Source organism: Oryctolagus cuniculus, chromosome 5 (assembly GCF_964237555.1).
Source record: "Oryctolagus cuniculus chromosome 5, mOryCun1.1, whole genome shotgun sequence".
In the NCBI taxonomy this organism is placed as follows: Eukaryota; Metazoa; Chordata; class Mammalia; order Lagomorpha; family Leporidae; genus Oryctolagus; species Oryctolagus cuniculus.
This window is the reverse complement of record NC_091436.1, coordinates 10,592,146-10,614,838: the sequence shown is the minus strand read 5'-3', so window position 1 is coordinate 10,614,838 and position 22,693 is coordinate 10,592,146. Positions and strand designations below refer to the sequence as shown.

At 45.8% G+C, this 22,693-nt stretch overlaps 1 protein-coding gene and 1 long non-coding RNA gene across 22 annotated transcripts in view; both read left to right on the top strand.

The window, feature by feature from the left end:
- The window catches only part of ARID1B (AT-rich interaction domain 1B), a 449,775-nt gene that overhangs the window by 227,534 nt on the left and 199,548 nt on the right, over nucleotides 1-22,693 (top strand). The gene's annotated exons all lie outside the window — the stretch shown is intronic.
- Nucleotides 96-9,683, top strand: LOC138849560 (uncharacterized). Its single transcript, XR_011388445.1, has 2 exons — nucleotides 96-3,372; nucleotides 5,632-9,683. It is a non-coding gene; the product is annotated as an uncharacterized lncRNA (long non-coding RNA).

Sequence of the window (22,693 nt, the reverse complement as noted above, 5' to 3'; positions counted from 1 at the left end):
CATTTTTTTGGCAATTGGAACTAACTTTATAATTCTGTTAGTGTTCAAGTGAAATCAGCATCCTGATTGGTATTTATTTATTTATTCATATTTTTTTTTTTTTTTTTTTTTTTTTTTTTTTTTTTTTTGACAGGCAGAGTGGACAGTGAGAGAGAGAGAGACAGAGAGAGAGAAAGGTCTTCCTTTGCCGCTGGTTCACCCTCCAATGGCCGCCGCTGCAGCCGGCGCACCGCGCTGATCCTGGCAGGAGCCAGGAGCCAGGTGCTTTTCCTGGTCTCCCATGGGGTGCAGGGCCCAAGCACCTGGGCCATCCTCCACTGCACTCCCTGGCCATAGCAGAGAGCTGGCCTGGAAGAGGGGCAACCGGGACAGAATCCGGCGCCCCAACCGGGACTAGAACCCGGTGTGCCGGCGCCGCAAGGTGGAGGATTAGCCTATTGAGCCACGGCGCCGGCTTTATTTATTCATATTTTTAAAATCAGATGTTTGCCTGAAATGCTCATGTTAGGAGATAACCCTTGTAATTTCTTATGCTGACTTAAAAATAACAGCAAAGGGGCTGGCATTGTGCCCTATAGCCTCTGTCTGCCACGCCAGCTTCCCACATGGACGCGGGTTCTGGTCCCAGCTGCTCCTCTTCTGATCCAGCTCCCTGCTAGTGTGCCCTGGAAAGCAACAGCAGATGGCTCAAGTTCTTGGGCTTCTGCAGCCACGAGAGAGACTCTGATGAAGCTCCTGGTCCTGACTTCTGCCTGGCCCAGCCCCCGGCCGTTGTGGCCATTTGGGGAATGAATTTGCAGGTGGAAGTTCTCTGTCTCTCCCTCTCTCTCTAACTCTGCCTTTCAAATAAATAAAGTAAACCTTTAAAAAAAAAATCACAAGGAAAATATGATGACAGAGCACATTGGGAGGAGAAAAGAAACCGGAGTCCTTAACAGAAGATTCGAGGGTGGCCTCCCCGCAGAGTGGCTTCAGCATTCCTCAGGACTGGTGAATTCTCACCATGTCTTGGTTTTCAGGGAATCGTTTTCACATCTGCTGTTTACATAAGCACATGTGAACTGATGTTGTCTGTGGGAAACATCAAAATAGGTGTAAAATTGATGTTTTAGTAATTGTGATTTATTATACATATGACATTAGTCATTGGTATAAACATCTTTCTCGGGCATGGTTATGAAATGCACCTAAAACTGCCTGGAAGCTTCTATTACAAGTTCCTCTCGTGTTGTGTGCAAGACTCCTGCAATCTGTGTTGCAATTCTTCAACTTATTCCCTATTCTGTAAATATCTGGAGATCATAATTATACATGTGGCATCCCTTTTACTGGAAATACAGTTCTTTATCACTGTCATTATCAGCAGTTCTTACCTTTGAATAGCCCTTTATAGCTTTCGGAATTTTTGCCTTATTATCTCATTAAATATTTATAATTACCAGAGATAAACATGATGAGCATTTTTACCCTTTGTATGTAGTACAGCTGAGGTTTACACGCATGAATTCCAACTCATTTTTCTACTGTGCCATACTGTTTCCCACACGAACCTGGCATTTCTTGAACTTTATATTTGAGTTTACATTGGCATACAGGAATTCATTTGAACTTCTGCAAATTTTCCTGCTAAAAAATTGTTTGCCTCCACATGGTTTTAGTAGACTGTTGCAATTATATAAAATAAATTCTAAGTATAAAGGATATCATTATCACAGGAAGAAAAATCTTCATTTATTTTAGTATGATGGATGTGACTAAACCCTTTTTTAGAACTCAGTTTTTAAAAAAGATGTATTCATTTGGCAGAGTGAGGGAGACAGGAAGAAGAAAGAGATCCTCTGTCTGTTGGTTTACTCCCCAAATGACCACATTGGCTGGAGCTGGACTAGACAGAAGCCAGGAGCCCAAATTCACCCAGGTCTCCCATGTAGCTAGCAGGGGTCCAAGCACTTGGGCCATCTTCTGCTGCTTTCCCAGGCACATTCACTGGAAGCTGGGTTCTAAGCGAAGTGGTGCAGCGAGGACTTGAACAGGTGCTGCAACGTGGGATGCAGTGTTTGGCTGCCGTGCCGGCGTTCAGACTGTGATGCTGCTGTCCTGCTGGTCAGAGACTGCAGGAGTGGGCTGTGGGCGCAGCGCCCTGGGCTGTTTCCACGGTGAGCTGCTGCGAATATGCTTGTGTTGTGAAAATGCTCTTTACCTCGATGGAGCCTTCTGTTTGCTCCCTCTTCCAGTGTCTTCCCCTTTTGGAAGAGGCTGAGCAGAGGTCAGAGAGGGGGAAGGGAGTGGGTGGAAGGCTGTGCCGCCCGCGGTGCTCCGCCTGCGAGGGTGGGTCCTTTTCCACCCCCCAGGCGCGGTGCCAGTGCTGGCCGCCCAGCCGCTCTCTGCTCGGGCCCAGTGGCCTGTTTCACTGGGGAGTAGGGCGGAAGTCAGCAACTGCATTCTCTTCGATCTTCCCTGGACTAAAATAGTAACTCCGAGGTATATTTATTCTGTCCACAAAAGAGGAAGAGGTGACCTCCCTGTCTGTTCAGGCAGAGGTCAGCCCCTCGGGGCAGGTGGCCGCATCCCTGGCAGGCTCTGACCAGACAGTGTGCCCCACAGTGTTCAGCAGAGCAACTGAGAGGGGCAGGCCTGGAGAAGGAAGGATTCCTGCATGTTTTCCCCTTCAGTGGTGCTTTTGCCTCCGGGGACCTACGTGGTGCTCCTGGGCTGGCACCTTCCACCCACGGGCCGTGGACGTGCAGAAGACATCATGTGAAGGCCGAGGGTGCTGCTGCGGTTGACACGTGGGGATGCACTGTACTGATCCGTGCAAGGCACCGCTGCCGTCCACATGTAGTCGCTCCCGTAGTGAACTGTGCATCCACAGCTCACCAAGAAGCTTCATAGCGGTTGTTGATCCTTGAAATAAAGTCCAGCCACATAACCAGTATGTTGTTGGAGAGCATTCCCAGTTTCTGAGTGCTGGCATTCTGATCTGGAAAGCATAGCGGTACTCATTGGCTAGTGCTTTTTTGAAGGTTGGCAGAGGCACTGTATGAGCCTGGTGCATCAGTGCTTACTGAAGTCACTCTCACGGTGAACTGACGTCAGCATTGCTGTCTCGGAGAGCAGGTGCAGGAGAGAGTTGCTCCCACCAGGTGACTCAAGACATTGTTGTTTTCTTTCTTTTTTTATTTATTTGAAAGGCAGAGTTACAAAGAGAGAGGGAGAGACAGAGAGAGATCTTCCATCTATTGGTTTACTCCCCAAATGACCACAATGGCCAGGGCTGTACCAGGCCAAAGCCAGGAACCTGGAGCTTCTTCTGGGTCTTCCATGTGGGAGCTGGGACCTAATTACTTGGGCCTTCTTCCACTGCTTTCCCATGTGCATTAGCAGGGAGCTGGATTGGAAGTGGAGCAGCCAGGTTTCAAATTGGTGCCCATATGAGATGCTAGCTAGCCTTGCCGGCAGCAGCTTAACTTGCTATGCCACAACACCAGCCTCTATTCTCTTTCTTATTTCTTCCCATAGGTTCTCACACTGCAGCCTCTGGCTTCACTCTGCCTGTTGCAACCATCTGGGGAGTGAATCAAGGGCTGGAAGACCTCTCTCTTTGTGTCACTGTTTCTCTCTCTGTGTGTCTCTCTGTCTGTCTCTCTCTTTCTCTCCCTGCAGTCTCTGTAACTGCCTTTCAAGTAAATAAATATTAGGGGAAAAAAGAGACCTTCCTAGCAGCCTGGTTGAATTGTCTCCTTTTACAAGTGAGAAAACCCTTGCTCTGAGAGGTCCATTCCCGTCTGTGAGCATCCAGGTGCCCTGAGCCAAGGCAGAGACCTGTCCTTCCAGCAGGCATGCGGGGCTGGCCTCTAAGTGCCTGTACGGTTTGAGGCATTGGGGCACAGGAGTGAAAAATATAGTCACAGCTGGGCCCTCAGGAAGTCTGTTCCAGAGGACAAAGATGGTGGGTAAATGAGATGGTGTCAGAAAATAATGCTTTCTGTGCACAGAGTTAGATGTGGTCATAGGAGAGGAGCGGGCAGTGGATGGTTTGTGCCAGGTAGTCAGAGGAGACTGGTGGGTGGAAGTCACCCTTCAAGTTAAATCTGCAGAACAAAGAGCCAGCCATGCCAAGATCCCAGGCCGGGGCATTCCTGGCAGGGGGTAGCTGAGGAAAGGGACCTGACAGGAGTGTGCACGATGCAGCTGCCAACAGGTGCACTGGGGATGGACAGGGAGGCAGGGCCACGTCTTGTGCCTCTAAGGAGTTCTTGGTGAGCAAGTGGACGTGGAGAGGTTCTTTGCTGTGTGTCTCACTACACTGTAGGCTGATGGGAGTGGACTGCTGTGCCTCTAGAAACCTGTGGGGAGCAGCCCGGACTGGACTGAGTTACTGGAATTAAGACTTATTCTATGCATCTGCTCTCCCACAATATGGCGCTGGGAGAGAAGTAAACAGCTTCCGCACAGCTGCCTCCAGTTCAACCAATAAACTGTAGGACTTGCTCCTGATTGGAGGAGAGCAGCGTACTCGGCGTGTGGGCAGCCGAGTTGGGATTGGCGGAGGAGGACTATAAAGGAGGAGAGAGACGGCATGCACCAGGAACATCTAAGGGGAACATCTAAGGGGAACACCTGTGCAGCCCCCAGAGAGCCGGCCGGCGGTGTGCCGCTCCCCTGCGGAAGTGGGGAATGTGGCCAGGGGGAACTGCCCTTCCACGGAGGTGGAAGGGATAGTAGCCAACCCGGGAAGAACCAGCAGCAAACCCGGGGAGGGCCGAGCAGACGAAAGAACAGCGCAGGGTCCTGTGTCGTTCCTCCACGAAGAGGGGGAGCGACATAATGGTGCCGTGACTCGGATATGAAGCCTAGGCAGGGCTTAGTGTCGTTCCTCCACGAAGAGGGGGAGCGACAAAACCTTTCTTAGTTTTTTAGTGAAGATATATTTTGTAACTGCTTCTTTCTCCTGGGGATATGGGAACTGTGAAGTTCATATATGTAAAAATGAACCCCATGCTGGTCTTCCCCAGAGGTGTAGGGGCCCAAGCATTTGTGCCATCTTCTGCTGCTTTCTGGGGTGCATCAGCAGGGAGCTGGATTGCAGGAAGAACAGCTGGAACTCAATCCAGAGCGCACATGGAATGCTGGCCTACCTGGAGTTGGCTAAACCTGATGCACTATAACACTGGCCCCATAAATAACTTTTTTAAGAAAGAGGTAGGTGTTTTTGAAAAGAGTGCTTATGCATGATACCTCCTGGAGCAATCACTCCCTCTCTCTTCCTCCCCCAAGTACTTGACAAGGGTGGGAAAATTTCAGGCCATCATTGCTTACCTATAAAGTAGCAAATTAGGATGAAAATAAGGATGCAACATTAGGATGAAAATAGATAGACCATCATATTCCAAAATATTTATTTTCAGTGTATCTGTGGCTCAGTTTATTTTTCAGGTTTTTAAAAAAGATTCATTTATTTGAAAAGCAGAGACACAGAGAGAGATCTTCTACCCACTGGTTCACTCCCTAAATGGCCACCATCAGCCAGGACTGGGCCAAGCCACTACCAGGAGCCTGGAACTCAATCTGGGTCTCCCTTATGGGAGGCAGATGTCCAAGTACTTGGGTCGCCTTCTGCTGCTTTCCCAGATGCGTTAGCAGGGAGCTGGACTGGAAGTGGAGCAGGTCGGATTCTAACCAATGCTTATATGTATTGCCAGCATCGCAGGTGGTAGCTTAATGCACTGTACCACACACTGGCCCAGCCCAAGGCATTTTTGTGTTACTGATATCTGTACTTACATTTTTATATTTGAAGACCTCTCCTTTAACCTGTAGGTTCTAAAAGCCTTAAAACATCCCGTGTGTTAAATGTGTGGTTAAATGAAGCTGACACTTATACATGGGTCTGCTTCACAGTGGCAGGCAGAAAACAACGCGTGCACCCCCTGTGCTGCTGTCACGTGCAGAGTGGGTCCCTGGTTCTTGAAGCGTCTTCATCCCTCATGATGTATTTGTGGTTGTGCTGAATTTGTCCATGAGAAATGCTTTTTAAAAATTGGAAATGCTGTCCTAGAATTGTTAAACCATAGATGGAGTATTTTAATTTGGTCTTCATGGGAGTATTTATTTGATGGCTCTGTCAGCCCATTGTACGCTACAGGAAGGGGCAGGAAACAGACCTGCCTTCATGTTGCTTTATAATTCAGTGGGAGAGATGCCAATGATAAAATGTGACATTAGAGATGATCATAGGCTTATATTTAAAAAAGTGTTAGTCTTTTCATCAAAGAAGGCGTGTCATGTCTCCTGACTTCTGTGGTGAGGCCTGAGGACAGGCAGCTGGACACAGAGTGGGAAGAGGACGCAGGCAGAGGGAGCAGCTGAGACCAGAAACATGAAGGCTGTGCTGTATTCCAGGACTCGCGAGCAAAGCAGAGGCCCTGGGGAAGGGAGCAGGAGGCTGGGAGGTGGTGTGAGTAAAGGTGGGGCCCACCGCAGAGGGGCTTTGGGGCCTTGATCCTGAGAGCAGGGAAGCACTTGATGAGAGTTCATTTTTATCTGGAAGCAACCTGAGCACCCTGTAGTTTTGGAAAGACCTTCTGATGCTGGTGCGGGGAGTGGATCAGGCAGAGGTCCTCCGGCGTGTGCAGGAGAGAGCATCAGGTGAAGGCCGCATCTCCAGTGTGTAATGTGCAACCCAGGCAGTGCTATGGATGGCATAGCCGCGCGAGAAATGGCAGAGTTGGGAGTTGAGATTAGGCTGTGACAGTGGACTTGGAGAAGGGCAGCAGCCACAGCTCTTAGCAGATCCTAAGCCTTAGCTGGGTGTCTGCAAGGATGCAGGCGTGGAGGTGTCAGAACAGACTGGCTGGCTGGCTTGGCGTATCTGAGTGGAGAAGGACACACAGCAGAGCAGCAGGTGCATTTTCGATGTGGTTTTGACTTCTTTCACAAAGGAATCAGCCACGCAACGGAGTGACAGTGGCAGCTCAGGTGAGCAGCATGATGGCCCCTGCTTTGATCCTACCTTGGACCAGTCCAAATCTGAGACATGAGGGCCTGTCTTCCATGATGCTTTCCATGGAAATGCCTCCAACTTGGTACGCTAAATATATACCAAAAATCACTAACCCTGCCTTGTAAATTATATGTTTGCTAAGTGTTTAGCAAGTGCAATCATTCTGCAGCCCCTAAAATGTTCAGTGAAGCCATTTTGCTCCTCCTGTGAATGCATTAGAAACAGAGATCTAAGTGATAAAAGACCATAATTTTACTTGATTTTGTGAAGTGTAATTTTTTTACATAAAGGCTCAAAGGAATACTGAGACCAAGTAAGGAGATTAAATATTAATTTCATTTCAAAGATTTTGGAATTTTAAAACATAAATTGTAATATAAAAGCTAAATATATGTATATATGAGTCCTGAGAAAAATGATAGTTACCTTAAATTTAGAAAAGTATTTAGAATAGTTGGATGTTGAATGTGGCTTTGCGTGGGGAGCACTTTGTGCTGGTGTTAGAATAATTCTCTGGGGTTGTGTTAGGGGCAAGCTTTGGAAAAGTACATGCTTTTGTTCTACATTGCTTGCAAATGATGTTAATTTTCGGCAATGGGTATTAGAATCTAATCGGCCTCAGAATGGGAAAACAGTATCTATATAACAATAAAGTCTGTTCCTACCTGGTCTTGTGTGTATTTTTAAAATTTGTGGCATTTCTGATGCCAAAGGTTTATTTTTTAGCTAAAGTAACAGTACTTACTCGATTGCCGAGAAAAATAGTTGAGTTCAGCTTTAATTAAAAGTGGAAGTCCCGGGATAGGAGCATAAGGACACAGACCTGGTAGCAGCTGTGCCCACAGGCCTGGGGTCGGTACCCTGGAAGGGAGCAGTGACAGTTCTTCCCCTTCCTGGCACATCCTGACGCCCTACATTTTATGAGCACATGAATTTAATATTGTGCATTTTAAGTTTATAAACTCACAAAATGACTTCAGCTCTTCTAAAGACACATTTTAAATACAGGCCTGTGTTTCCAGCCTTCGCCCATATTCTTGGTCCTCTGCTGCCTCTCAGCTCCCAGGACGCAAAGCCCTGGAGGGCTGTTTCGCACTCCGAGCTTGAGCCTTCTGTCCTGTGCTCTGGAAGTCTGCGGCACAGCCACGTTGTTGCTCCACTTATAAAGCCCCCTCTCTTCCTCTGTCTCCCCCCGGCTTTCCTTCTGTTCACTGCTCTCCTTTTTCTTACCCTCCCCCACACCCTTCTCCATTCAAAGATCCAGACACAGCAGCGTTCCCCCTAGGACTCAATGGACAGTTAGAGGCTTCTGGTCTTGTTATAGTTATTTAAAGCACATTTTGGCTCAGTAAAGCTTCTTACTTCAGGGATGTGATGTAAGACCATTTGGAGCCATCTCTGGGATCTACTACCATTGATAATGCAGTTTATAGGATCCATGCATTAACAATGCTATTTACAAGAGCCAGGACTGTGGCACAGCAGGTTTACCCACCATTTGCAGTGCCGGCATCCCATATGGGCACCAGTTCAAGTCCCAGCAACTCCGCTTCTGATCCAGCTCCCTGCTGATGGCCTGGGAAAGCAGTGGAGGGTGGCCCAGGTGGTTGGTCCCCTGCACCCACATAGGAGACCTGGAAGAAGCTTCTGGCTCCTGGCTTCGGATCAGCGCAGCTGCGGTCGTTGTGGCCATTTGGGGAGTGAACCAGCAGATGGAAGATTTTTTTCTCCCCCTCCGTATCTCCCTGTAATTCTGACTTTCAAAAATAATAAATAAATCTTAGGAAAAATGTTATTTATGTCTGAACCTCAGTATGCTGGAAGTTATTTTATTAGGACGCTGGTGATGAGCGTTCTACAGGGTGAGGTGGCTGATACCCCCCCTCCATTACCCATCCTCCCTGCCCCCACAGGCAGGAAACGGTATTCCAAAGAAAGAAACCACATTAGAGGCACTGAGCATAAGCCCAAAATTCTATAACTTCACGAAGTGGCACTGAAGTACTGGGATGTCATCAGAAAGGAGTGGTGATTTCCGTTCTAATTAGGAACTCATCTTTGGCTAGGCCTAGGAGAACGTTCTTAGAACCAACCTAGTTTCCAGGAAATGCAGTTTTTCTTTTTCAGCTGTCAGTCATTAGGAAGCCTCTTTGCAGGTTTCACATTGAAATGACCTTCGAAATGTGTGATCAGGAGGAAGAGCGTTTCCTTCTCCAGGTCCTGAGCCGCGCATCGCACCAGCGAAGGCCGCAGAGGAAGCCGGGCGGTGGTCTGTCCCAGCTGCGGCTTCCACGCTGAGTAGTTTTACTTCCGAATGGAAACTTGACTCCTAAGAAAGTCAGTGTAGCAGATTCTGGGGTCTTTTTTCATGTGGGAACAATCGTAAGTTTCTCTTCCTCGATGAATGTGGTGCATGTTAGGCACGTGTGTGTATGAACTTACACACAGACACCGGGTCTGTCGGGGTCACAGAAGTGATCCCACCCTTTGATTTGTAAATAGTTCTGGGAATCTCTTGTAAGGAAACGAGGCAGAATGCTGGGGACCGGACAGTCCTGCGCACGAAGACATTTCTTGGTGTCAGGCTGGTGATAATTCCCCGAACTCAGGAAAAGGACTTTAGTGAATGTTTATATGGCTGAAGAGAACTGTGATGAAAACCTTTAGGAAGTTGGAAAAATGTGTATTACATTAAAGTTGAGGTAGTTTCTCCCAGATTTCTAAAGTTTCTGTATTTACACTTATACTACATTTGTAACAAAGAGAAAGAATCCCAAAATATTTTCTGCTTGTTAATTGCTTAATACAGGCTGGCTGTGGCATAGTAGGTTAAGCATCCCATATGGGTGCCGGTTGAGTCCCGGCTTGCTCCACTTCTGATCCAGCTCCATGCTGATGGCCTGGGAAAGCAGTAGAAAATGGCCCAAATGCTTGGGCCCCTGCACCCATGTTGGAGACCTAGAAGAAGCTCTTGGTACCTGGCTTTGGATCAGTGTAGCTCTGGTCGTTGTGGCTATTTGGGGAGTGAACCAGCAGATGGAAGGCCTCTCTCTCTCTGTCTCTCCCTCTTTCTGTCTGTAACTATGCCTCTCAAGTAAATAAATAAATCTTTTTTTAAAAATTGCTTAATAAATACTGCCAGACTGGAGTCAGTGCTTCTAGGTGCCCTAAAGTTTTAGCTTTCTGTGGACACATGAATGGTTTCTGTACATTCTAGTAGTGTTTTGTTAATTTGGAATGAGCCATTTAGCTTTGGTTATATATTTGGTAAAATATGCCAGATTATAGAGAGGAGCCCTGGAATGTAAAGTATAAAGGCTTTCAAAAAGTAAAGAAATACGGGGCAGGCGTTGTGGTGCGGTGGGTTAACCCGCCCACTCGGAGTCCCTGCATATCGGAGCTGGAGTCCTGGCTGCTTGGCTGCTGATCCAGCTAACCGCTGAGATGCCTGGGGAGGCAGTGGAAGATGGCCCAAGAGACTGCGTCCCTGCCACCCATCTGTGATGGTTACTTCTTTGCTCACTTTTGTCTGATTTTGAGTTTTGCTTGTAGTGATAAATTGGGCTTAGTGCCGCCCCAACCCCCAGCTTCGTGGTAAAGCCCTTGCTGGCACCTCTCTATGGTGCAGTTGAGTGGCTGAGGAATTTGGCCACTGTCTGTGAATCTAGGAGCATAATCTGGTTCATAGTCCACTTAGGAGATTTAAAAAATCTGTTCTGTCATCCTGATCTATTCAGATGATCACAGAATTCTCTGCCAGAGAGCACCTGATCACTGTGATAACTTACATTTCTGCAATGTTGTTCTTGGAAGGGTTTTGAGCAAATGTGTGACTGTGTCAGGTGGGGGATGGACATGGCCTCTGCACCAGTGCCTTCTCCAAGATGCCAGCGTGTGTCTCCCTCCACTGGGCACTCTACCAGTGACCTGCCTCAGGTCCCAGGTGTGGGAACGGGTGGCGCTGGGAGCTGATGGTTGCAGTGACCCTTGCACGCACGTTCCTGAGCAGTCTTAGTCTTGTATGCCGCCTCCCATGTTATCACACCTGGGCTTCCTCTGTTGTGTTTTCAAGAATGTAGTTTTCCAGGCCAGTGATGTGGTGTAGCAGGTTAAGCTGCCTTCTACAGTGCCAGCATCCCAAGTGGGTGCTGGTTAGAGTCCTGGCTGCTCCACTTCCAGTCCAGCTCCCTGCTTACGTGTCTGGGAAAGCATTAGAAGATGGCCCAAATGCCTGGGCCCCTGCACGCACATGGGAGACCTGGAACAAGCTCTTGGCTCCTGATTGGCCTAGCTCTGGCTGTTGCTGCCATTTGGGGAGTGAACCAGCAGATGGCTGATCTCTCTCTGTCTCTCCTTCTCTGTCTCTCTCTAACTCAGCTTTTTGAATAAATAAATCTTCTTAAAAAAAGAATATAGTTTGCTTATAGCCCACGGAGAAGAGTACTCATGAAATAAGGCTTATTTGGGTTTTAGGCTGACCTTTTTTTGTATCATCAGATTACTGACTTATCCGTGAATCCCGGTCGCTGCTCTCCACATGGCCTTGAAGATTTTCTTTGTGCCAGGTTAGGAAGAGAGAGGCCCTGCCCATCCCTAACTTCAAGGGCAGGGGCAGGGGCGGTGGACATTCATAGTTATTTATAGGAAACTACAATCGTTGGTGGGAAATTATGTAGAGGTTCGTTATAAAACATAGCCATTCTGTTTTGACTGAAATGGAGGGCATGGTAAGGGAGTGAGGCTCTCGGGAAGGAATGGGTCAGATAGTGGCGGAGGGATCAAGCACTTTTGAGCAGAGTAGAGGCCTGTGTGGGGCTCTTGGGTGTTAGGAACTCTTGCAATATCATAGTGACCTGTAGCGAGACAGCTCAGGGCTGGGAGGCCAGCGAGGAAGCAGGGACAGCAGCTCCAAAATTGGCCCTCACCTGGTTGCCAGCACTGAATATGGACAGTACCTTTCTCTCAGGTGGGAGGGCTTAGAGAGAACACGGGTTCTGTCGAGTGGTGCCATTCAACAAGTGTTTGCTGTATGTTACCAGGTTGGTGTAGAAGCTTTAAGTCAGCACCGCCTAATCTCATAAACTTTGTAGCTGTTAATAGTGGAGTACAAAGCGCATCACTTCAGACAGTTCATTGGTGTTTAATAGCTAGTGACAGTGATGTTAGCTAACGTACTTTTCTCTAAGTGTTTTACGTGGGTTAATTTATTTAGCCTCTCATGACATCCCATGATGTCGTTACCTCTTCCTGTTACCCCTCTTTTCGGGGGTGGAGAACAAGGCACAGGTAGGTTAAGTACCTCTCAGCTTCATCCCAGGGGGTCGGAATTTGAGCAGAGGCCACAGCCTGTGCTTCTGGTCCACCTCTTGAGCAGACTGCCTTGTAATACAGCATCCTGTATTCCACGAGTCTGCAGGAGAGGGCTGGTTCTGCTCTTGGGTGATTTATCAAGCATTCCTTCAGTAATTCTTACTCCCTTTCACGTAAGAGTGCTAGAGAAGCCTGGACTATAAAGAGAACTTCTGGAATTAAATGGGAGGTAGAGTGAACCAATAGGCACCTAAAGTAACCATCTGCCTGTTGCCGACTCACTGGTTTTAACTCCAGGATTTCTGTTTGTGTTCTTCTCCCTCCATCTTTAGTTAACTTTGAACAGTGCCAGGTTATTCTTTAGTGATTAGTATAGATTCAGCACTTCTAATTTTGTTACCATTCATGTGGTTCAGCCTCATTGCTTGTAAACATAACCGTTGTAATGCAGCACATTATTCTGTCAATTTAAGCAAAGCCACTTGTGTCAGTTTATCTAAATTGAAATTGCGCATGTGCAAAACCAGAAAAATCTTTGCTCAGAGTCTTACTTTTTTCACTATAAGGAAATAGATACAACCTCTTTTGTTTTTAGCTATGAAATTGCTACTTCACCATTTTTAGTTTTGTAGGAGATCTGTCAATTGTGATCAGTAGCAACATTGTCATAGGAAATGTATTGGTTTAATTTTTTTTTTTTTTTTTGACAGGCAGAGTGGACAGTGAGAGAGAGAGACAGAGAGAAAGGTCTTCCTTTGCTGTTGGTTCACCCTCCAATGGCCGCCGCTGCGGCCGGCGCACCGCGCTGATCCGATGGCAGGAGCCAGGAGCCAGGTGCTTTTCCTGGTCTCCCATGGGGTGCAGGGCCCAAGCACCTGGGCCATCCTCCACTGCACTCCCTGGCCACAGCAGAGAGCTGGCCTGGAAGAGGGGCAACCGGGACAGAATCCGGCGCCCCAACCGGGACTAGAACCCGGTGTGCCGGCGCCGCTAGGCGGAGGATTAGCCTAGTGAGCCGCGGCGCCGGCCCTGGTTTAATTTTTAATAAAGGAAAGGAGGGGAGAACCATTGTGGTTACACCTGATACATAAAAGGTGAAGAAAATTCTAAGGCCAGGATACCACTTGGGGTTTCAACTTTTTTCTTCCAATGATGTATATTTTGATGTTTCTGATTTTACTTTAGGGAAAGGTGTATATTAGGAAAGTGAATAGTGAAACCATTTTCCACTTCTTTCCTTTTGTTCCACTTTTACCTTTTGTTTTTAGTGCAAGTACTGCCTTAATATCGTAAGGATTTATGTTTTCATGTCACTACAGCATGCTTATATTATTGATACTTAAAGAATTGGGAAAATGAATATTTATTAGATAATTAAATTTACATTTGAGCATTTTGAAGCTTCTTTGAGCTTTAATTAATTGTCCAAAAAAAAAATTGTAGCTCTATTACAAATTCACTTCTATATAAATTTACACCTTTAGTCAGTAGTTGAACCAAAAGCAAATTATGTAGTGGTTGTGATTTTTTTTCTTCTCAAAGATTTATTTCTTTATTTGAAAGGTAGAGTAACAGAAAAAGGAGAGCCAAAGAGCAAAGGGAGAGATCTTCCATCTGTTGCTTCACTCCCCCAAATCATTGCAATAGCAACCTGGGCTGGACCAGGTTGAAGCTGAGAGCCAGAAATTCCATCTGGATCGTTTGACCTTGGTGGCAGGGGCCCATGCACTTGGGCCATCATCTGCTGCCTTTCCAGGTGCCTTAGCAGGGAGCTGAATCAGAAGCACAATAGAGGCAGGACTGGAACTAGCACCCCGATGCCACACAGTGCCTGCCCCTGTAGTGGTTGTGTTTGATTAGGCAGGGTGAAATGAGTGGAAAAATTGAAAAGAAAGCTCAATAGGTATGAATTGTTGCGTTTTTCTATGCTATGGGAAGTCTGTGATAAAGTATAAAATGGCAATACAGTCTTTGAGAAGAGAATCCTTTGTCACCTGAAGGTACTTGTTTTTATAAACACACCCCATCACAGTTGGCATTGTGGCCCACAGTTTGATTATTGATGTCTGTTACTCATTTTCATGTCTGGTTAATGTGGATATTGTTGGAAGATCTACAGATGAATTTACATATGTTAAGTACCATAGAATTTCTTCTTGTTGTCTACTACCTTACTTTGGTTGATACTTGTGTGGCATTGTTCAAAAATTAGTTATTTCTCAGAATTTATGAAAGTAACCCACAGATCTAGGAAACATAGTATATTCTCAGTTGAGATAGAAATCTATTCCTAGACTTACTTTCACTGGAACATCAAACACAAAGTCTTGAGAGCAACCAGAGACAAAGAGTATAGTTCACATATGAAGAAATAGAATGACAGCAGACTTCTACAGCACTGTGGAATCTACAGAAAGCAGAAACATGACTCAAAGTAGGGATTAGCAGAATTACTTCAATACTAATTTTATCGTAAAGAGTTGTGGTGTAGAGATAAAGACCTTCAAAAGAACTGTAGGATATAATTAATGAGCCAGGAAAATTATCCCAAAAGTAAAGGCAGAGGTGCAAGATGGAATAGTAAACAGACTGCTACACATAGAAGTAAAACAAAACAAAACAGAAGACATACAACTATGATTGTGTTTAATTTGAGGAATTTAAAGCAAAACAACCGACTTGTTACTCAGTAAGAGAATGTAAGCTAGAAGGAAGGAAATTATAACTAAATTCCTTCTTCTGTCCAGTAGAAAAAGTTTTATTTGTTTAAATTTGTATGGTGAGATTTCAAGGAAAACCACTCAAAGAATTAAAAAATTGGAAAAATTGCAAAATAGGAACCAAGGTGGGGGAGACAAATCTGAGGTCGAATCCTATTAGTCTAATAGTAATCTTACAGAAACAAAGTATTCCCAGCTAGAGCATCAGAGCGCTTCTACTTTTTTTAAGCACCATCAGATCTATTCCTAATTACGAAAATCTATAAACATTAATAATGCAATCAAGTTTTAAAACTTGGGCAGCTTAAACAACCTCTCAGCGTGGTTAAGTATTGATTAGGTTACTTTTGCTTTATATCCACGCTCATTCCAAATTACTGGAGCAAAGCTGCTGAGACAGTGCCGTTGTGTATGGCTTTTTGTGTGTCACAGGGGTATTACTGACACTCAGGGGAAGGTTAGGTGCCCCTTCTCTGACATGGGTATTCTTTTATGCAACAGAAATGCAGGTAGCGTATGCATCATGATGGTGTTCAGTAGTAATTGTCAGTGTGGTTACTGCTTATGTTTTCTTTGGTCGAGTCTCTTTCTGTCTTTATACTTTGAAACTTTAATAATGGCTCTCATTTATCAAGCACTGCTTTGGTCTAGACATTTTGCCAGTTGTTCTGCTCATTTACTGTTGTAGTCCTCACAGCTCTGCAGATTTAGGAGTTATTTTGCCCATTTTGCACACTAAGATGCTCCAGAAGGCTCCCCTCCCAAGGTGCCACGGCTGGCAAGGGTGGTGCCGAGTCTGGGGCTCTCTCGTGCAAGCTCTGTGTTCTTCCTCAGCAGGCTGCCTGGCAGCTCATCGAGTGTTGTTTTAAGAATAATAGCAGAAATAGTTTATGTTCGTTGTTTTTTTGTTATTCTGTGGGTTGCCCCTCTTTCTGAGAGGCAGTGCCATGGTTAAAAAGAGCAACAGTGGGAGGCTGTATGGAGAATGTTTAGAATGTCTGGATGGGTGCTTACAATGCAGCCAGATTACTAGAGTCAAGTAGTCCGAGAGCCTTGTCTAGCATCTCAGGTGCTGTGACTGTTGAACTGGCGGCAGGAGAATTCCCCAGGGTAGGGAAAAGTGACCCAGGAAGACTTTGGGTTGTGTAGATCCCATGTTAACTAGCTTTTTGTTACCACGCAAAACCGCTGAGGAAATCAAGATTTATTTTGCTCATATGGAGCCTGGAAGTCCACACAGCATGATGCAGCCTCGCAAAGGCCCTGGGGTAGATGGGGGAGAGCGTGAGGAGGAAGGGTCACCTGCCAAGCCAGGCTTGGCCTGATCTCAGGCTTTGTAACAACCTCTCAAGACCTCCCTTCCCAAGCCACGCCCCCAGCCACCTAAGGGCCTCCCACCTTCTCACTTTCCGGTGCTTCCCAGGAGCCACACCCTGGGGAGGAAGGCTTTAACACCAGGGCTGATACTCAAAGCGGAGAGGATGGAACCTACGCCACAGAAACACCTGAAAGCCATGTTTGATCCCCACCTATTAGAAAAAACACTGGCTGTCTTTGAGGAAGGAGTCTGCTCATCAGCCCTGGTTCTCAAAGCCGTGGGATCCTTGGGTGGGGCAGCAGTGCTGTCTTGATCGGCTGATGTCTGTGGTTCCTCTGCTTATGCTGGGCGCTACAGTACAGGATGGCTCTCCACGGCCCCGACGGCCTGACTGCATGCGCGTGGAGCCCGTCTTGCACTCAGAAGGAGCTCCTTTCTGTGCCCCAGTGTTTCTCTTACTGCTTTCATGTAAGTGAAGGCTTAATTTTTAAAAGCTACTATTTTCATAGGCCTGGTGATGTCACACACGTGTGAGAAAATTAAAAATGCCATTAACATTGTTTATATCGATTGCATGTTTAAATAATATTTTGTTATCTGGAGTCAAATAATGCATGTTATCAAAATTAATTTCACCTTTTTATTCTTTCTGATATGGCTCCTGGAAAATTTTTAATTATGTGGATGACAGTTGTGCTTATGTTTCTACCGGATAGCACAGTACTAGAAAGTTCATTAATCAAATTTCTTTACCTTTGGTGGTAGTTCTTGATCTTATTTGAAAATTAGAATTACCTGAGTTCTTTACTCTTCATACCCAGATAATACCATGGAACAATTACTGGAATGTCTTGAAATAGTACCCCAGACATCAGTAAATTTAACCGTATGGCTTCTTTAGGCTGCCGTAAACCAGTGACTTCCCTGCCTTGTTTTTAGCTCCCTTAGTTAACTTCATTAATTGAACAATCCTGGCTATTCTTCTCATATTCATCCTATTTGTATTACAGTTTCATCTGACTTTTAGTATATTTTTCCTTTTTTCTTTTTTTTTTTTAAATTATTTAAGAGAGACACAAAAAGGTATCTGCTATCCACTGGTTTACTCCCCAGATAGAAACCAGGAACCCAGAACTCAATCCATGTCTCCCATGTGGGTGACAGAGACGCAGGCACTTGAGCAGGACTGGAAGCCAGGAATTCCAAGATGAGATACTGTTGTCCCAGGTTGTGGCTTCACTGCTGTACCAAATGCCCACCCCTCTGTTGGTGATTCTACAAATTAATAATTATTTTATTGCAAGGGATGAAGTATTTAAGATTTATTTATTTATTTGAGAGAGTTACAGAGAGGCAGAGGCAGGGAGAGAGAGATATCTCTCATTTGCTGGGTCTCTCCCTAAATGGCCATAATGGCCGGAGCTGGGCTGATCCGTAGCCAGGAGCTTCCTCCAGGTCTCCCACAGGGTGCAGGGGCCCAAGGACTTGGGCCATCTTCCACTGTTTTCCTAAGTGATAGCAGAGAGCTGGATCGGAAGTGGAGCAGCCAGGACTCGAACCCGTGCCCATCTGGGATGCTGGCACTGCAGGATTTACCCACCACACCACAGTGCCAGCCCCAGGATAAAGCATTTCATGCAAGCTAAAGGTGATTCAGAGTTTCAAATGATTCTGCATACAGTAGCTTTCATGGGAAAGGACCACTGTTGAACAGGATTTGAAAGAGGCTAGTTAATTTAGCTTACAGCTGTTCCCAAGGAAGTGGTCTAGAGGTAAAGTTTGAGTTTTAAGGATCTAGAGGATTCCGTGGGGTTTTCCTTGTAATCAGCAGGTGGAGATGTCTTGATTTCCAGAGGGAATTGGTTGATGCTGAAGAACTCCCAACAAGTAGTGTGGGAACACGTAAGTGGTATGATAAAGTGGATTATAAACAGCGTTACTCAGATTGAGCATACATGGTAGCAACTGGATATGCTGATGGGTATATGGGTGTGTTGGAGGCTGACTCAGGACTGCGTGTGTGGACAGGCTGCTAACACACAGCTGGCCTTTGTTGTCAGTGGTGGACCATAGCCAACCGTGAACTAAGAAGACAGTATTTTGAGCCAGCATTTTGGTACAGCAAGTTAAGCTGCTGCTTGTGATGCCAGCATTCCATATCAGAACTCTGCTTCAACTCCTGGCTGCTCTGCTTCTGATCCGGCTCCCTTCTGATGTTCCAGGAAGGCCAGCAGAGGATGGCCCAGGTCCCTGGCCCCTAGCCACCTGTGTGGCAGACTCAGCTGAAGTTTCAGGCTGTTGAGTTCAACCTGGCCCAATTCTGGCCATTGAAACCATTTGGAGAGTGAACCTGTGGATGGAAGGTGTCTCTCTCTCTCTCTCTCTCTCTGCCTCTTTCTGCCTGTCTGCCTCCCTCCCTCCCTCTTTCTCTGTCACTCTGCCTTTTAAATAACTAAATAAATAGTTCTTTTTTTTTAAGAGAAAACATTATCAAAATGATATGGTACAGTACAAAGAACAACAACACAGGGTCAGGAGACCTGAATTTTTGTTTGATTCTTTCACATAGCCATGTGACCTTAGAGAAACCACCTGAACTATCTGACTTCCATTTTCCTTATTTATGAAATAATTTAAACTCTCTTAATATCCACCATTCCTTACATGTCTATGATATCACTCCAAAATAACGATGAAGACAATCATTGTGTCCAAGCAATATATATAGTATGAAGCCCGAGGGATTGTGTTTTAAGTGGGGTATGATGATTTTGACTAATCGTCTTTCTAGCCTTATACTGTCTAAAGCATATAGAGCGTTGTGCAGGTACCAGGTGCCTCCAAAACTCGACTCCAGCTTAATGCACTCATCTCCCAAGATGACCCCAGGAGCCAGCAGCTCTATTCCCTAAGTCTTAAATTCAGTATTTTTTTAGAAAAAAAAATATTTATTTTATTTATTTGAAAGACAAAGTTACAGAGAGAGGTACAGCCAGAGAGAGAGAGAGAGATCTTCCATCCACTGGTTCACTCCCCAGTGACTGCAACGGCCAGAGCTGAGCTGATCCGGAGCCAGGAGCCAGGAGCTTCTTCTAGGTCTCCCACACAGGTGCAGGAGCTGAAGGACTTGGACCATCTTCTGCTGCTTTCCCAGGCCATAGCAGGGAGCTGTATCAGAACGGGAGCAGCCAAGACTCGAACTGGCGCCATTATGGGATGCTGGCCCTGCAGGGCAAGACTTTAACCCTCTGTACATGGCACTAGCCCCTAAATTCAGTACTTTTCTATAGTGTGTTGACTCCCATGATGGATGGCAGAAAAGGAATTCAATATTGGAACTGTTGCACCCTGAATCGAGGCTTCAGTCGAGCATAATGGAGAAAAATCACCACTTTCATCTTCTAGTTAACACCAGGAATTTCAGTGTGTCTCACACTCAGATTGAATACGGTATTTCCAGGTTTTGGGGGTATGTGTATCAGAGGTTGAGGGTGAATGCTTACACAGACTCCTGAACATTTTTAAAATTGTATTTAAGGTATAAACATTCCATGCATTTCATATATACAAATTTAGGAACATAGTGGTTCTTCCCCCAACCCTCCCTCTGGCTGGCAGTCCCACCTGACTTTTGTTCTGCCTTCTGTACTGACTAGGTGTCAGCACCAAGGGGATTCCGTGGCAGACCTGAACAGAACAGAAGTCACAAACAAAAATCAATGAAAGGATTCAACCACAGAGGTCTGGTCAGTAATACAGGCCACCACTATGGGACTCTTACACTCAGTGCCTGGGTGCACATCACCACCTTGACTTTTTGTGCATTACGATTGCATTACTATTACCTACAAAGCCTTGAGGCATGATGGACTGTTTGATGACATTATTGAAAACTTGAATGTCTGTTAAGGTTTTTGTTTTATTTTTTGGTGGCTCAGCATTAAATAAACTTGCTTTCTTTGGGGGACAAAGGAAAGATATGAGACTTGGTGAAGGTTAGCATTATATTTTACACTACTAAATCGAAAAGACAAAGATCTTAGATGCTGTGACTCAGGGTTGGCCAACCGTAGCTTTGCAGGCAGAGATGTTGGGAATCTGGTGATACCGTCAGCATTGTATTCTGCTATTGAATTGCTCATGAGGACATTCTGGGCAAAGTGTTTCTGTCGACTTGTTTCCATTGTGGGTGTTCTTTTTTTTTTTACAGATTTTATTTATTTGAAAGAGGTACAAAGAGAGGGTAGAGCCAGAGAGAGAGGTCTTCCATCTGCTGATTCACTCCCCAAAGGGCCGCAACGGCCAGAGCTGAGCCGATCCAAAGCCAGGACTCAGAAGCTTCTTCTAGGTCTCCCACAAGGTGCAGGAGCCCAAGGACTTGGTCCATCTTCTGCTGCTTTCCCACATGCATTAGCAAGGAGTTGGATTGAAAGTGGAGCTGCCAGGACTCAAGCCAGAGTCCATATGGGATCCTGGCACTGCAGGCTGGGGTTTTAACCCACCGTGCCACAGTGCTGGCCCTCTCCCTTGGTTCTTAGGTGTTTTGCAGTCCTGATTGTCTACAACCAATTCTGTGAACTAAACCAATATTCTTTCAGGAAATTCCCTCCCAAGATAAGTTAGATAAACTCCGTTTCTATTGTTTTTAAGAATCCTGATTGGTAGCTGACATTTGCAGTTTGAAATAAGGGAGTTATGCTATGAATCACAGTAATTTGGGTTCTGCTGGGTAAGTGGTAAGATTATCTTTTTATATTTAAATGGACCAAAAGTTCTTTGCAATTGTTATTGAATATAAGTAATTTATTTAAAAAGAACTTGCCTAGAGTGGGTGTTGATGCACAGAGTGTGAAGCTGTCCCCTGGGAAGCCCACATCCCATTTTAGGGTCTGGTTCCTGTTCTAACGGATCTGCTTTCAACCTGGCTTCCTGCTAATGTGCCTGGAAGTATTTGAGTCTATGCCGTGCAGACTGAGTTCTGTACCTCTGGCTTCAGCCTGGCCCAACTCTGCTGTGGGTATTTGGGGAGTCAACCAGGATGGAAGATCTCTCACTCGCTCGCTCTCTTGCTCTCTCACTTTCTCGCTCTCTCTCTCTGCCTTTCAAAAATTAAACACACTTTAAAAAAAATCTTATGTGGGGCTGCCTGAAGTGCTGGCATCCCATATGGGTGCCAGTTCATATCCCAGCTGCTCCTCTTCCGATCTAACTCTGCTGTGGCCTGGGAAAGCAGTGGAGGATAACCCAGTTGCTTGGACCTCGGCATCCACGTGGGAGACCCAGAAGAGACTCCTAGCTTCAGATCGGCCCAGCTCCTTACGTTGCAGCCATTTGGGAAGTGAACCAGTGGATGGATGGAAGGCCTTTCTCTCTGTTTCTCCCTCTCTCTCTGTAGCTCCACCTCTCAAGTAAATAAATAAATCTTAAAAAAATAGTAAAAGTTTTAAAAGTACCTAATATAACAACTAGGCTTTATAGATGTACATCTTTATATATGAAAGTTTCTAGATTTCTTACAGTTACCATGTATAATAACAATATGAAATGATATTAACAACATCATTGAATGAGCTTTTTGATACAGGGATGATCATTTGAATTCTAAATTTGAGGAACACATTAGTTTTCAGTTATATTTGAACCTTTAGATTAAAGTCACCTGAATTCTAAGTTTGAGGAACATGTTAGCATTGCGGCCATCTGGGGAGTGAACCAGCAGAGGAAGATCTCTTTCTTTCTCTTTCTCTCTCTCTCTCTCTGCCTTTCAAATACATAAAATAAATCTTTTTTTTTTTTAAAAAAGTCACTTTATTGTAAATCTAAACCTCAGTATTCAAACCCAAATAGTTGAGGCCCACTCTCCCCACCCCCAGAAATCTAGATTTTGTCCAATGTGACAGCTGAGCTAATTGGCTAATCCAATTTGAATTATGCTACAAGTATAAAATACATTGAATTTTGAAAACATAGTATGGGGAAAAGAAAGCAAAGAGTTGCCGGCGCTGCGACTCACTAGGCTAATCCTCCCCCTGCGGCGCCAGCACACCGGGTTCTAGTCCCGGTCGGGGCGCCGGATTCTGTCCCGGTTGCCCCTCTTCCAGGCCAGCTCTCTGCTATGGCCCAGAAGTGCAGTGGAGGATGGCCCAAGTGCTTGGGCCCTGCACCCCATGGGAGACCAGGAGAAGCACCTGGCTCCTGGCTTCTGATCAGCGTGGTGCGCCAGCCGCAGCGCGCCTGCCGCAGCAGCCACTGGGGGGTGAACCAACAGAAAAGGAAGACCTTTCTCTCTGTCTCTCTCTCTCTCACTGTCCACTCTGCCTGTCAAAAAAAAAAAAAAAAAAA